Source organism: Schistocerca americana, chromosome 2 (assembly GCF_021461395.2).
Source record: "Schistocerca americana isolate TAMUIC-IGC-003095 chromosome 2, iqSchAmer2.1, whole genome shotgun sequence".
Lineage (NCBI taxonomy): Eukaryota > Metazoa > Arthropoda > Insecta > Orthoptera > Acrididae > Schistocerca > Schistocerca americana.
The window spans coordinates 625,869,356-625,883,052 of NC_060120.1; positions in this window are offsets into that span (position 1 = coordinate 625,869,356).

Consider the following 13,697-nt stretch of genomic DNA (forward strand, 5'->3'; position numbering starts at 1 on the left):
AACTATAACGACAAAAACACATGACAGGCCGAGTGAAGTGCCCTCAGTCAGACGTGCAATAATACTGTGTCGACAGATACCTGTGCCTCAAAGTGGTAGGCGCGATGGCAGTGCGCTCCAACGGCAATTGTCGGTCGTATCTGGCTCATAAATCACATTGTTTACAAAATGGACAGCCGTAAAATTCCTATCTCAACTCTGTTAAAAGACATATTTCCTCCCTTGTCCATGTGCTAGTCACGTTGTTCTTTCTACAGGGTGGTCCATTGATCGTGACCGGGCCAAATATCTCACGAAATAAGCGCCAAACGAAAAAAACTACTAAGAACGAAACTTGTCTAACTTGAAGGGGGAAACCAGATGGCGCTATAGTTGGCCCGCTACATGGCGCTGCCAGAGGTCAAACGGATATCAACTGCGTTTTTTAAAAATAGGAACCCACATTTTTATTTCATATTCGTGCAGTACGTAAAGAAATATGAATGTTTTAGTTGGACCACTTTTTTCGCTTTGTAATAGATGGCGCTGTAATAGTCACAAACATATGGCTCACAATTTTAGGCGAACAGTTGTTAACAGGAAGGTTTTTTAAATGAAAATACAGAACGTAGGTACGTTCGAACATTTTATTTCGGTTGTTCCAATGTGATACATGTACCTTTGTGAACTTACCATTTCTGATAACGCATGCTACTACAGCGTGAATACCTGTAAATACCACATTAATGCAATAAATGCTCAAAATGATGTCCGTCAACCTCATTGCAATTGGAAATACGTGTAACAACATTCCTCTCAACAGCGAGTAGTTCGCCTTCCGTAATGTTCGCACATGCATTGACAATGCGCTGACGCATGTTGTCAGGCGTTGTCGGTGGATCACGATAGCAAATATCCTTCAACTTTCCCCACAGAAAGAGATCCGGGGACGTCAGATCCGGTGAACGTGCGGGCCATGGTATGGTGCTTTGACGACCAATCCACCTGTTATGAAATATGCTATTCAATACCGCTTCAACCGCACGCGAGCTATGTGTCGGCCATCCATCATGTTGGAAGTACATCGCCATTCTGCCATGCAGTGAAACATCTTGTAGTAACATCGGTAGAACATTACGTAGGAAATCAGCATACATTGCACAATATAGATTGCCATCGATAAAATGGGGGCTAATTATCCACCCTCCCATAATGCCGTACCATACATTAACCCGCCAAGGTCGCTGATGTTCCACTTGTTCAGCCATCGTGGATTTTCCGTTGCCCAATAGTGCATATTATGCCAGTTTACGTTACCACTGTTGGTGAATTACCTTTCGTCGCTAAATAGAACGCGTGCAAAAAATCTGTCATCGTCCCGTAATTTCTCTTGTGCCCAGTGGCAGAACTGTACACGACGTTCAAAGTCGTCGCCATGCACTTCCTGGTGCATAGAAATATGGTACGGGTACAATCGATGTTGATGTAGCATTCTCAACACCGTCGTTTTTGAGATTCCCGATTCTCGCACAATTTGTCTGCTACTGATGTGCGGATTAGCCTCGACAGCAGCTAAAACACCTAATTGGGCATCATCATTTGTTGCAGGTCGTGTTTGACGTTTCACATGTGGCTGAACACCTCCTGTTTCCTTAAATAACGTAACTATCCGGCGAACGGTCCGGACACTTGGATGATGTCGTCCAGGATACCGAGCAACAGACATAGCACACGCGCGTTGGGCATTTTCATCGCAATAGCCATTCATCATACGATATCGACCTTTCCCGCAATTGGTAAACGGTCCATTTTAACACGGGTAATGTATCACGAAGCAAATACCGTCTGCACTGGCGGAATGTTACGTGATACCACGTACTTATACGTTTGTAATTATTACAGCGCCATCTATCACAAAGCGAAAAAAGTGGTCCAGCTAAAACATTCATATTTCTCTACGTTCTACACAAATATGTAATAAAAAATGAGGGTTCCTACTTAAAAAACGCAGTTGATATCCGTTTGACCTATGACAGCGCCATCTAGCGGGCCAACCATAGCGCCATCTGGATCCCCCTTCAAGCCCACGAGTTTCGTTCTTTGCAGCTTTTTCGTTTGATGCTTACTTCGTGAGATATTTGGCCCGGTCGCTACCAATGGACCACCCTGTATAGTATACACACAAAAAATTCCAGTATCCACAAAAATTTTATAAGGCAAAAAGGAAAGTATCGTGCCCACTCAATATGGACATCGGATTACAAAAGTTCCGTTACAAACAGTTCGTTACAAATTTGCAACAGTTCCCCATATAAGATAAAAATCATTTCATCATAATCATTTTTAGTAAAAATGTACAACATGTGGAAAACAAAACTTAAAATAACCTTGTGCCAAATATCTTACTGCAAATAGTGCAAGCTGTCTTGCAGATAAAGACAATCGAACAAACTCATTCCTCACAAGGAGTGCGCCTACCTAACACACACTTTTGTTAAACTGATAAGAAAGTACTAGAACCTATTAGAAAATGCGAATGTTAGTAAAAAATGTTTGGATTCAATGAGACTCGAACCAGCAACACATCACCTGATACCTCACAGTTCTGCCATTCTTGACCATTACCCTACACCGACAATGAGTGATTTACGACCAAACTTTGCACCTTACTATCTTCTAAAAGCTTTAATTGTAAATATATTATTAACTGACATTTCATTATATTAAGTTGTATCGAGAACAGTATGTTGCCTTGAAACGGCATAGTTTCATAATACACAAGCTACAGTAATTCTTTAACCATCAACATAACGTTTCCCGTCATTTTCTTACAACAAATCATAAAATTAACGACGGGTTTTCGAGATATCCTCAATTTATTGGTGCTTAGAAACTGCAAATACACACATGGGCTTCAACTGAAAGTATGCGACTTACGCGACGTTCTTGCATCTAATTGGTCTAAGTTCCAAGACACGTTCAGAATATCAGACATGCTAGATATTGCTCGGCACATTCATGTGTTTTTTCCGCGCTATGGCGTCAGAAACTCGCCACGCTCAACATTCGAATGCGCACAGTCCGAGTGCCGAAGGCTCAAAGCGCAGCGCGCTCACTTCCGAGGCAAGAACGTGAACCGGTCAACTATGACTTCCTGTTTCTGTATCCTTGCTAGATACCCGCTCGCCTAAAGGTCGCACTTGAAGGGTGGCGACAACGAAAAATTCCATCCTCTGTGTTTCGTACGATCTCCGTCGTATTAGAATTGCCGCTGGACGGTAATATGGATCGCAACAAAATGCTACAGACTTCCGTACGATACGTCTAAACAGCCTCAAAACAGACGAGGTTTCGTAAGAGACAGCCTAGTCTTGTGAACATGCTCACATTCACGATGAGTGGGAGACCGATGTACTATGTCCACGATACCACTATACGGTGTGCTCTAACATACAAAATGAAGCAGCTGTTAATTTCCCTATGGGCGAGAGGTGCATGGAGCTGAGTTTAGAGTACCACGGTCGAAAAAGAAGGAATCACTACCACGGTGATGTTAAGCTTCGACAATTGAGAGAAGAGCATCGCAATTATGTACTACACGCAGAGCCACCTGGTACAAGAACGACCAAGACTGGTAAGGTCAAATGAGTAATAATTTGCTGAATTCTGTATTCTGGAGCACAGATGTAAAGAGGAACGTCAAATATGAAATCGTTAAAACTGAACAATACTCCAGGGCCCGTTGGGACCCTTGTCAGATTCTCTACTGAATTTGCGGCTGACTTAGCCCCTCCTCTACTTATAAACTAACGTAGTTCCCTCGAACAAAATACTGCGCCCAGTTGTTGAAAAAAAGGCATAGTTCACACCCGTCTACAAGAAGGGTAGTAGAAGTGATCTACGAAACTACCGCCCACTATCCTTGACATCGATTTGTTCTACAATCATAGAATATATTCTGAGCTCAAAGATAATGAGGTATCTTGAACAGAATGACCTCCTCCATGGCAACCAGCATGGGTTTCGGAAACACCAACCATGTGAAACCCAACTCCCACTTTTACCAAGTGACCCACTCAAAGCTTTCTATCAAGGCAATCAGGTATATGCAGTATTTCTAGATTTCCGAAAAGCATTTGACTGAGTAACGCACCTACGCTTATTGTCAAACGTACGATCATCTGGGATATCAAGTGAAATTTGTGACTGAACTGAGGACTTTTTACTATGGAGGAGGCAGTACGTTATCTTGGCTGGAGGGTCGTCGTCACGGTTGTGGCCCACGGAAGTGTGCTGGGATCCTTGCTCTTAATGTTGTATATTACAGACCTTGGGGACAACATTAATAGTAAAATCAGGCTTTTGCAGATGATGCAGTTATCTATAACGAAGTACTATCTGAAAGACGCTGCATAAATATTCAGTCAGAGCTTGATAAGATTTCAAACTGGTGCAGAGTTTGGCAATTTGCTCTAAACGTTCAGAAATGTAAAATTTTGCGCTTCACAAAACGAAAACAACGTAGTATCCTATGACTATAATATGAGTGAGTCACTGTTGGAATCGGCCAACACATACAAATACCTCGGTGTAACACTTTGTAGGGATATGAAATGGAATGATGCATAGGTTTTGTCGTGGGTAAAGCGGGTGACAGAGTTCAGTTGATTGGTAGAATACTGGGGAAGTGCAATCAATCTACAAAGGAAATTACTTACAAATCACTCGTGTGACCCGTTCTAGAATATTGCTCAAGTGTGTGGGACCCTTACCATATACACTATAAGACCAAAAGTATCCGGACAACTCCAAAACACACATTTTTCATATTAGGTGCAGTGTGCTGCCACCTACTGCCAGGTACTCCATATCAACGACCTAACTAGTCACTAGACATCGTGAGAGAGCAGAATGGAGCGCTCCGCGGAACTCACGGACTACGAACGCAGTCGGGTGATTGGGTATGACTTGTGTCATATGTCTGTACGCCAGATTTCGACACTCCAAAACAATCCTAAGTCCACTGTTTCCGATGAGATAGGGACACTTACAGGCCGACCTCAACTGTTGACTGAGACCGCCGACAGTTGAAAAGGGTCGTAATACGTACAGGCAGACATCTATCCTGACCATCATACGGGAATTCCAAACTGCATCAGGATCCACTGCAAATACTATGACAGTTAGGCGGGAGGTGAGAAAAATTTGATTTCATGGTCGAGCGGCCGCTCATAAGCCACAGATCACGCCGGTAAATGCCAAACGACACATCGCTTTGTGTAAGGAGCGTATACATTGGACGATTGAACAGTGGAAAAACGTTGGTGGAGTGATGAATCACGGTACGCAATGTGGCGGTCCGATGGCAGGGTGTGAGTATGGCGAATGCCCGGTGAACGTCATCTGCCAGTGTGTATAGTGCCAACATTAACATTCGGAGGTGGTAGTGTTATGGAGTGGTCATGTTTTTCATGGATGGGGGCTTGCACCCCTTGCTGTTTTGCGTAGCACTATCACAACACAAGCCTACATTGATGTTTTAAGCACCTTCTTGCTTCCCACTGTTGAAGAGCAATTCGGGGATGGCGATTGCATTTTTCACACGATGGACCACCTGTTCACAATGCACGGCCTGTGACGGAGTGGTTAACGACAATAACATCCCTGTAATGGACTGGCCTGCACATAGTCCTGACGTAAATCCTACAGAACACCTATGGGATTTTTGGACCGCCGAATTCGTGCGAGGGCTCACCGATTGACATCGATACCTCTCCTCATCGCAGCACTCCGTGAAGAATGGGCTGCCATTTCCCAAGAAACCTTCCAGCACCTGATTGAACGTATGCCTGCAAGAGTGGAAGCTGTCATCAAGGCTAAGAGTGGGCCAACACCATAATGAATTCCACCATAATGAATTCCACCATTACCGATGGAGGACGCCACGACCTTGTAAGTCATTTTCAGCCAGGTGTCCGGATACTTTCGATCACATAGAGTAGGACTAAGAAGTGATATTGAACGTATACTTAAAAGGGCAGCACGAATGGTCACAGATTTCTTTAATCGTGTGAGAGTGATACAGAGCTACTGAAGGAACAGAACTGGAAGACTATTGAAGATAGACATAAACTATCCCGAGAAAGTCTACCAATGTCTTTAAATGATGACTATAGGAATGTACTATACTCCTGCAAACAGAGGCATTCAAACAATCATTCTTCCCGTGATCCATACATAAAAAGGAAGAGCAAGAAACGATAATAACTGGGACGTACTCTCTTCCATGCACGGTGGTTTACAGTGTACAGATGTAGATGCAAAAAAAAATGGTTCAAATGGCTATAAACACTATGGGACTTAACATCTGAGGTTATCAGTCCTCTTGACTGCGAACTACTTAAACCTAACTAACCTAAGAACAACACACACATCCATGCCTGAGGCAGGATTAGAACCTGCGACCGTAGCAGCAGCGTGGTTCCACTCGGCAACAGCGGCCGGCGATGTACGAGGTCAATTCAAGTTCTAAGGCCTCCGATTTTTTCTTCTCTGGACTGGAAAGAGATAGAAACATGCGCATTGTTTTAAAATGAGGCCGCATTCATTGTCAATACGTCCCAGAGATGCCAGCACCGTACGGCAGATGGAATTTTACCGCCAGCGGCGAGAATGAGAACTGTTTTAAATACTTAAAATGGCGATGTTTTCCTTACCTGAACAGCGTGCAATCATTCGTTTTCTGAATTTGTGTGGTGTGAAACCAATTGAAATTCATCGACAGTTGAAGGAGAGATGTGATGATGGAGTTATGGATGTGTCGAAAGTGCGTTCGTGGGTGTGACAGTTTAATGAAGGCAGAACATCATGTGACAACAAACCGAAACAACCTCGGGCTCGCACAAGCCGGTCTGACGACATGATCGAGAAAGTGGAGAGAATTGTTTTGGGGGATTGCCGAATGACTGTTGAACAGATCGCCTCCAGAGTTGGCATTTCTGTGGGTTCTGTGCACACAATCCTGCATGACGACCTGAAAATGCGAAAAGTGTCATCCAGGTGGGTGCCACGAATGCTGACGGACGACCACATGGCTGCCCGTGTGGCATGTTGCCAAGCAATGTTGACGCGCAACGACAACATGAATGGGACTTTCTTTTCGTCGGTTGTGACAATGGATGAGGCGTGGATGCCATTTTTCAATCCAGAAACAAAGCGCCAATCAGCTCAATGGAAGCACACAGATTCACCGCCACCAAAAAATTTCGGGTAACCGCCAGTGCTGAAAAAATGATGGTGTCCATGTTCTGGGACAAAGAGGGCGTAATCCTTACCCATTGCGTTCCAAAGGGCACTACGGTAACAGGTGTATCCTACGAAAATGTTTTGAAGAACAAATTCCTTTCTGCACTGCAACAAAAACGTCCAGGAAGGGCTGCGCGTGTGCTGTTTCACCAAGACAACGCAACCGCACATCGAGCTAACGTTACGCAACAGTTTCTTCGTGATAACAACTTTGAAGTGATTCCTCATGCTCCCTACTCATCTGACCTGGCTCCTAGTGACTTTTGGCTTTTTCCAACAATGAAAGACACTCTCCGTTGCCGCACATTAACCAGCCGTGCTGCTATTGCCTCAGCGATTTTCCAGTGGTCAAAACAGACTCCTACAGAAGCCTTCGCCGCTGCCATGGAATCATGGCGTCAGCGTTGTGAAAAATGTGTACGTCTGCAGGGTGATTACGTCGAGAAGTAACGCCAGTTTCATCGATTTCGGGTGAGTAGTTAATTAGAAAAAAAAATCGGAGACCTTAGAACTTGAATGCACCTTGTAGATGCAGATATATTATCTACAAGAAAATTTTTGAAACAATTAACACTTAGCGAGAAGAGATTTGGAAGCAACATTAGAGTGTGGCCGCACTGGAAATGATTTCAGAAGGAAAAACAGTGACATGTCTAAGGTAGATCACGTTCTAAAAGAGCGTAAGACTACACAGGGAAGTGTGGAGATAGATAGAGAGAGAATCCAAACGAAACTTCTCCTTTGGTATCAGTACTTAGAGAGGCAGTATGGAAGTAAATGTCCGAAAAGTGCAAATGGGTTCTGCCAGAGAGAATGACACGCGAAAGATCCACCTAGATACGAATATGTTCGTGAGGTGATGGTCGTAAGAAGACTACAAGAAAGGACCTGACAAGATAGGAGGCGGAGTGGAAGTCGGGATATTAGAAGAGGAGACTGCTTAGACCACTCCCAAGCAGAATTATATTTCCATTGTCTCCAGACGTACATACGAGTACATAGGATGCCCAACAGTTCTCGCGTTTGTTGAGTAAACTCTTACGTCAAGTGCGTATAATGCAGGGCTCTCAGTGAAGTGTGTTGTGAAATGCTTTAAACAGCACAACACTTCAGTCCTAAGGTTACGTTGAAGTAGCATATCGCCGTGTTATACACAAGCGGGTCATGTGGGTAATTGCATATGAATGGTTCGTCGACACTGTTTGTCTGGTGGTGTTTAATTGCACAACGCTACAATGATAAGAACCACTATGCCAACTTCCGTATTTGTGGCCACAGACAGATCTTCTTTTCTACCAAAATATTTGCGCCGCATTACCCGCATCATTAACAGTGATAAAGCTGTGGAACGAATTAAGTCCTCTGGAAACGCACTATGAAGTGTTGATTGAAGCTGGTATCCAAACACTAGCGCTATATCGTTTGAGTAACTACAGTAACGAACACTCGGGATACAGTAGAGGCCCCCAAGTGGCTCACAACTCTTTTGTGAATACATGCATGGCGAGCATGGGGGCCCCAAGACATTGCAGTACTTCTTCCTTTCCCGTGCTGCAGCCCTACCCCCTGACTATATCTTTTGTCGGATTTGGTATCGTGGACATATTCCCTGCTGACGACCTAGCTTCCTTGTAGGACATTGACTGTTAACAGTTCCTTTATTACAGGATAATCCACGAACGGTTTCGCGACGATTTAATTGAATCCTCAGGTGTACACATCTACGAAAAAAATATGAGAATTATAAAGTACAATAACTGTTAAAAATGAGGTAAACAAGCCAGAAATACACAGCAACAAATACATTAACAACAAAAATGTTAACAATAAATAAATAGTATAATAATCGTTCCCCTATCTTTCTGATTTAATTACACATTCTAATTCGCATTATACATTTTAAAGATGTATACACCTGAGGATGTGGTAAATTATGAGCCTGTAATAATGGAACTATTCACAGCTAATGTGGCTACCATGAGTTTTTATAAGATTTTAATAGTTTTTTAATTTTAAAAATATTTATATTATGTGTGTAAGCTGTGGATGCCCAAGCCGTAAAATCATATGTTCCGTTATGAAAACTCACCATGTGAGCTACCACTTGTCAGCGTCAATTTCGGAAACGAGCGCTCTCCCCGACCCCTGAAGTGCGCTACCGTAATTAAGAAACGCATACTCCAGAAACTTAAGGTCTCCGATCGCCTGCCATATTTTGAAACTCCCAGTAAGTACAATAGTTTGCGTCCTATCTCAGTAATATCGACTTTTGCCAGATCGTAGACAGTAGCTTGAGGATTCATTCTCTCGCGTCGACTCCTGCTATCGCGCAAGTAAATTAGACAAAGTGGAAGATAGACCCTTCCCTCTCGTAGCTCCTGCAGCACGTCTTTGAGGACCTCTATTATCTTCCCCCGGACGGTGAAGTAGCATCCTTCTCTGACGTCTACCGGTGATACGACTCCGGTTTAGAAGTCTGGGGAGAAGGTTACTCTGGTGATACCGGAGGTGTCAGATTCTCCCATGCCATCGGATACCGAATCTATGTTCGTTGCCGTTCCACCCCCACTCGTGACAAAGGAATTTCAGTACTCAAATATGAAAGCAAGCAGGTAATCTTCATGTTTAAATATATTTCTTTTACTACCAGTTTATATCTAAAGAAACACACAAAACACAAGATTAAAGCAAAATTTTGCATTCATAGTAGAGTATAGCACTATGCAAATTGGAACGTGGAGAGATACACAGTCCAACATTACATTCACTGTACTCTTATGCTCGCATTTATTTCCTGGTGACCTGAAGGAGAATCCTTTACAACAACACAATCTGTCGAATTAATAAGGTAAACGTACGCAGCAACTCATCTTCAAAAAAGACTAGAATTACTACAATTTTCAGATGATTTGAAATCTGAATCGTCATCACAGACTTCGTTCTCATCATGTGAAGACCCGTCAAGAGATTTGTAAACCATTTTCTCTAAAGGTTTTTCCTCTTCACTGCACATTTTGAACACGAAACCATACAAAACAAACGAAACAGAGAGAACTAGAAAGTCACCTAACGCCTACTAAGCAAGAGACAATAACGAAGGCTTCAAAAACGATGAATTATTGTTCAAGTAATACCGCTATTGTCTTCTACGAAGCCTGCAGACTTCAAAGATGATTCCGCGAGCCGTAAAAATATGTTAGAAAGCGTGGAAAAAATGGTTCAAATGCCTCTGAGCACTACGGGACTTAACATCTGTGGTCATCATTCCCCTAGAACTTAGAACTACTTTAACTTAACTAACCTAAAGACATCACACACATCCATGCCCGAGGCAGGATTCGAACCTGCGACCGTAGCGGTCACGAGGTTCCAGACTGAAGCGCCTAGAACCGCACGGCCACACCGGCCGGCAAAGCGTGGAAACATCGTAACTGGCATGACGTAATATTACGTGCGTCGCATATTCCCATTTCACACAAGTGCCGTAATATTGTCCGCCGCGTGCTAAGAGTCTCCTATGTGATCACCAGTGCCGCTGGAGTTGCTTTCCTCTTTTCTACAGGCGCGCTCCACCAGCGGCTGTGTCACAATGAATAAAAGACATTACAACAGCTATTCAGAACCGTGTGGGAAGGCCCTGTAACGTCTGGAGTGACATCTTCCACAGGCTGCCTTCGCCACTTTTTAGCGGCTCTGTGCAAAGGCCCGTTCGAATACGTTCATTGTTTGTCATTCCCCTATCCTAACATTACCGTAACGCTGAATTATATAGTCAACCTGTCACTGACTGGGAATTGTTTCAGGCATTAGACTCGTCATACGATAAGGCACCTGGCCCCGACTCGATACACAATCAGGGGATCCCCGACCCTGCCAGTTTGACGCTACCTCCTCTGCTAGCCGCGTCCGTTAGCCTTCTTTTAATTTGCTTTGCATGCTTTAGGATGTGGCAGGCCTTTTTTCTACAGCACCCCATTTCCTCTTTTAAGAGTAGTACTCAGATGAGGCTAAGACCTTACAGATTCCATACCATTGATAGTAACCGCTGACGAAAGAATAGTTGAACATATTTTCATGATTATTCCGTGAGAGTGGATACCATCTTTAACACTTTCACTATAGCGCATCAATGGTGGGACAGTTTTGGGAGGAACGGCCTCCATCGCATGTAGTGTCCCATGGGACATTCGCCTGGCCCGGCTCATCTACTGATCTAGTTATTTCTGTCACCATATATTAGTACTGTCGGTCCAACTGACAGCTACTATTACGAATGTCTCAACTGGAGAGACCTGGTCAGTACTGTTTTCAGTGCATCGAATTTACCACTACTAGACACTACCACAATTCGATCATTTTTCTGACGGATGTAGCCAACTACAGGTTTATCGAGGGATTGATGACCTCGCTGTAGCTTCCTATCCCCCCTCCCCCTCCCCCCTCACCACACCAATCCATTCACCACAATTCGATCAAATTTCTGACTGAGATCACCTGTCTCTTCACCAACAGACTGATGACATCGCTGTAGCTTTCCCATTCCCCCAGTCTCCCTTTCCAGCCAATAAACATGGTAGAAGGAAAATACGTAAACGCATATGTTCAAGTTTAGAATGTATGACAAAGCGGCAATAGAAATGGGGGAATTGATTTATTTTTATTTTTATAAGTATCGTAAGTGAAGTTCAGAACTCAAATGCAAGGGGCGACCGGAAAGTCTCCGTTTGCAGGCCGTACAGTCCAGGATCGTTGTGCTACTCAGGCAAAATCGTCGTGAGCATTGACGCTACCACCCCACCAACGTAGCAGGTTGAAGATACCCGTTTGTTACAACACCGTGTCCTGTTGCGTGAAGAAGTCCGTAACTGCCTGCTGCCCATCCTCGTCCGACAGCAATTGTCGATACTTGAAGGAGACACATTTTAAACACTTCTATTATGGTCGCTGGAGAAGAAACATTTTTGTCACTCGATGCTCAGCAACTCAATTTCATTTATGCGTTTCGAGTAAATTCGTCTTCAAAATTTATTACAGTGAACATACCAAATGAGGTAAGGTGCTTCATTTACCCAGTACGTCATGTGTGAGTCACTAATTTCATATTACTGTCACTATAAGGCTCTGACCACTATGGGACTTAAATTCTGAGGTCATCAGTCCTCTAGAACTTAGAACTACTTAAACCTAACTAACCTAAGGACATCACACACATCCATGCCCGAGGCAGGATTCGAACCTGCGACCGTAGCGGTCGCGCGGTTCCAGACTGTAGCGCCTAGAATCGCCGGGGCACCCCGGCCGGCGTCACTATAAGTCACACCTTATCTTCAAGGGCGCTTTTAAGGGACCGAAGGCGTGATAATAGCATGAGGAGAGACGAGGACTACCGCGAGAGTGCTTGTGGGTCTCCCACTTGAGTTGGCGTACTTCTGCGCTACGAGTTTTGCCATATGAGATGAGTGTTATTGCGACCGATGTACGTCCTTCGACAGCCAAGAAAAGATTAACAGCACGTCGCTCTCATTTAGACGCATTTGGTAAGAACGTCGCCATAATTCACAATTCGGCATTTGTCGCACGCACGTCGGAAATACACGAATGCCACACTAATCCCATGGCTACATGTCGGTGCGTGTAAAACCATATAGAAGTTGCGCTACGTTGAATGTGTGCTGCAGCAACGCCCTCAGTCGTAAACTTTTTGACCGCCGCGTGTATCAGCAGCCGGAAACAGTAAGATGCAACTGTCAAAAATTCCCGGAAAATCAATGTTCCGAGTTTTCTGAGCGTCTTAAATATCCTAAAGCAAAGTCAATTCTTTTTCGGTGGTCGGTGTGGCTCGGTGGTAGAAAGTTCGGCTACCATGTGAAGGGCTTGGGTTCGATTCCTAGCCAAACTCAAATTTTTTAAGCGCAATCTATGTCCTACAATCATTTCTGTGAAAAAAATATCGGTAATGCTCTAGGCTCATAATCGGTGGTACGTGTCTTATTTCGGTCATTATTTTTTTCGTTTTTCCCCTCAATTCGATTAAATACAAAATTCAACAAATATATTCTAATTAACATGCATCTGTCATATTTATGAAAAATTAATGTCTTCTTATTTCTAACTAGCCGATCCTAGCCACGTGTTGCTGTGGCTCAGTCTGGTTAAAAGAAAAAGAAAGAAAAGAGACAGCACAAGTTTATAATCCATATGGGAATTGTATATACATTCTAATCTCGTCTCTCTGCCCATCACCTCCTCCCCCTTTCTATGACCATCTTCTCTTTCCCTTTTTCCATCTCCTCATGTCCACTTTCCCTGCCTATGTCCTCCTTTCCGCTTTATATGTCCATTTTCTCCCACTCGTCTGTCCATCTCCTCCCCCCCCCCCCCCCCTTTCTCCCTGATCTGCAGCCTTGTTTGTT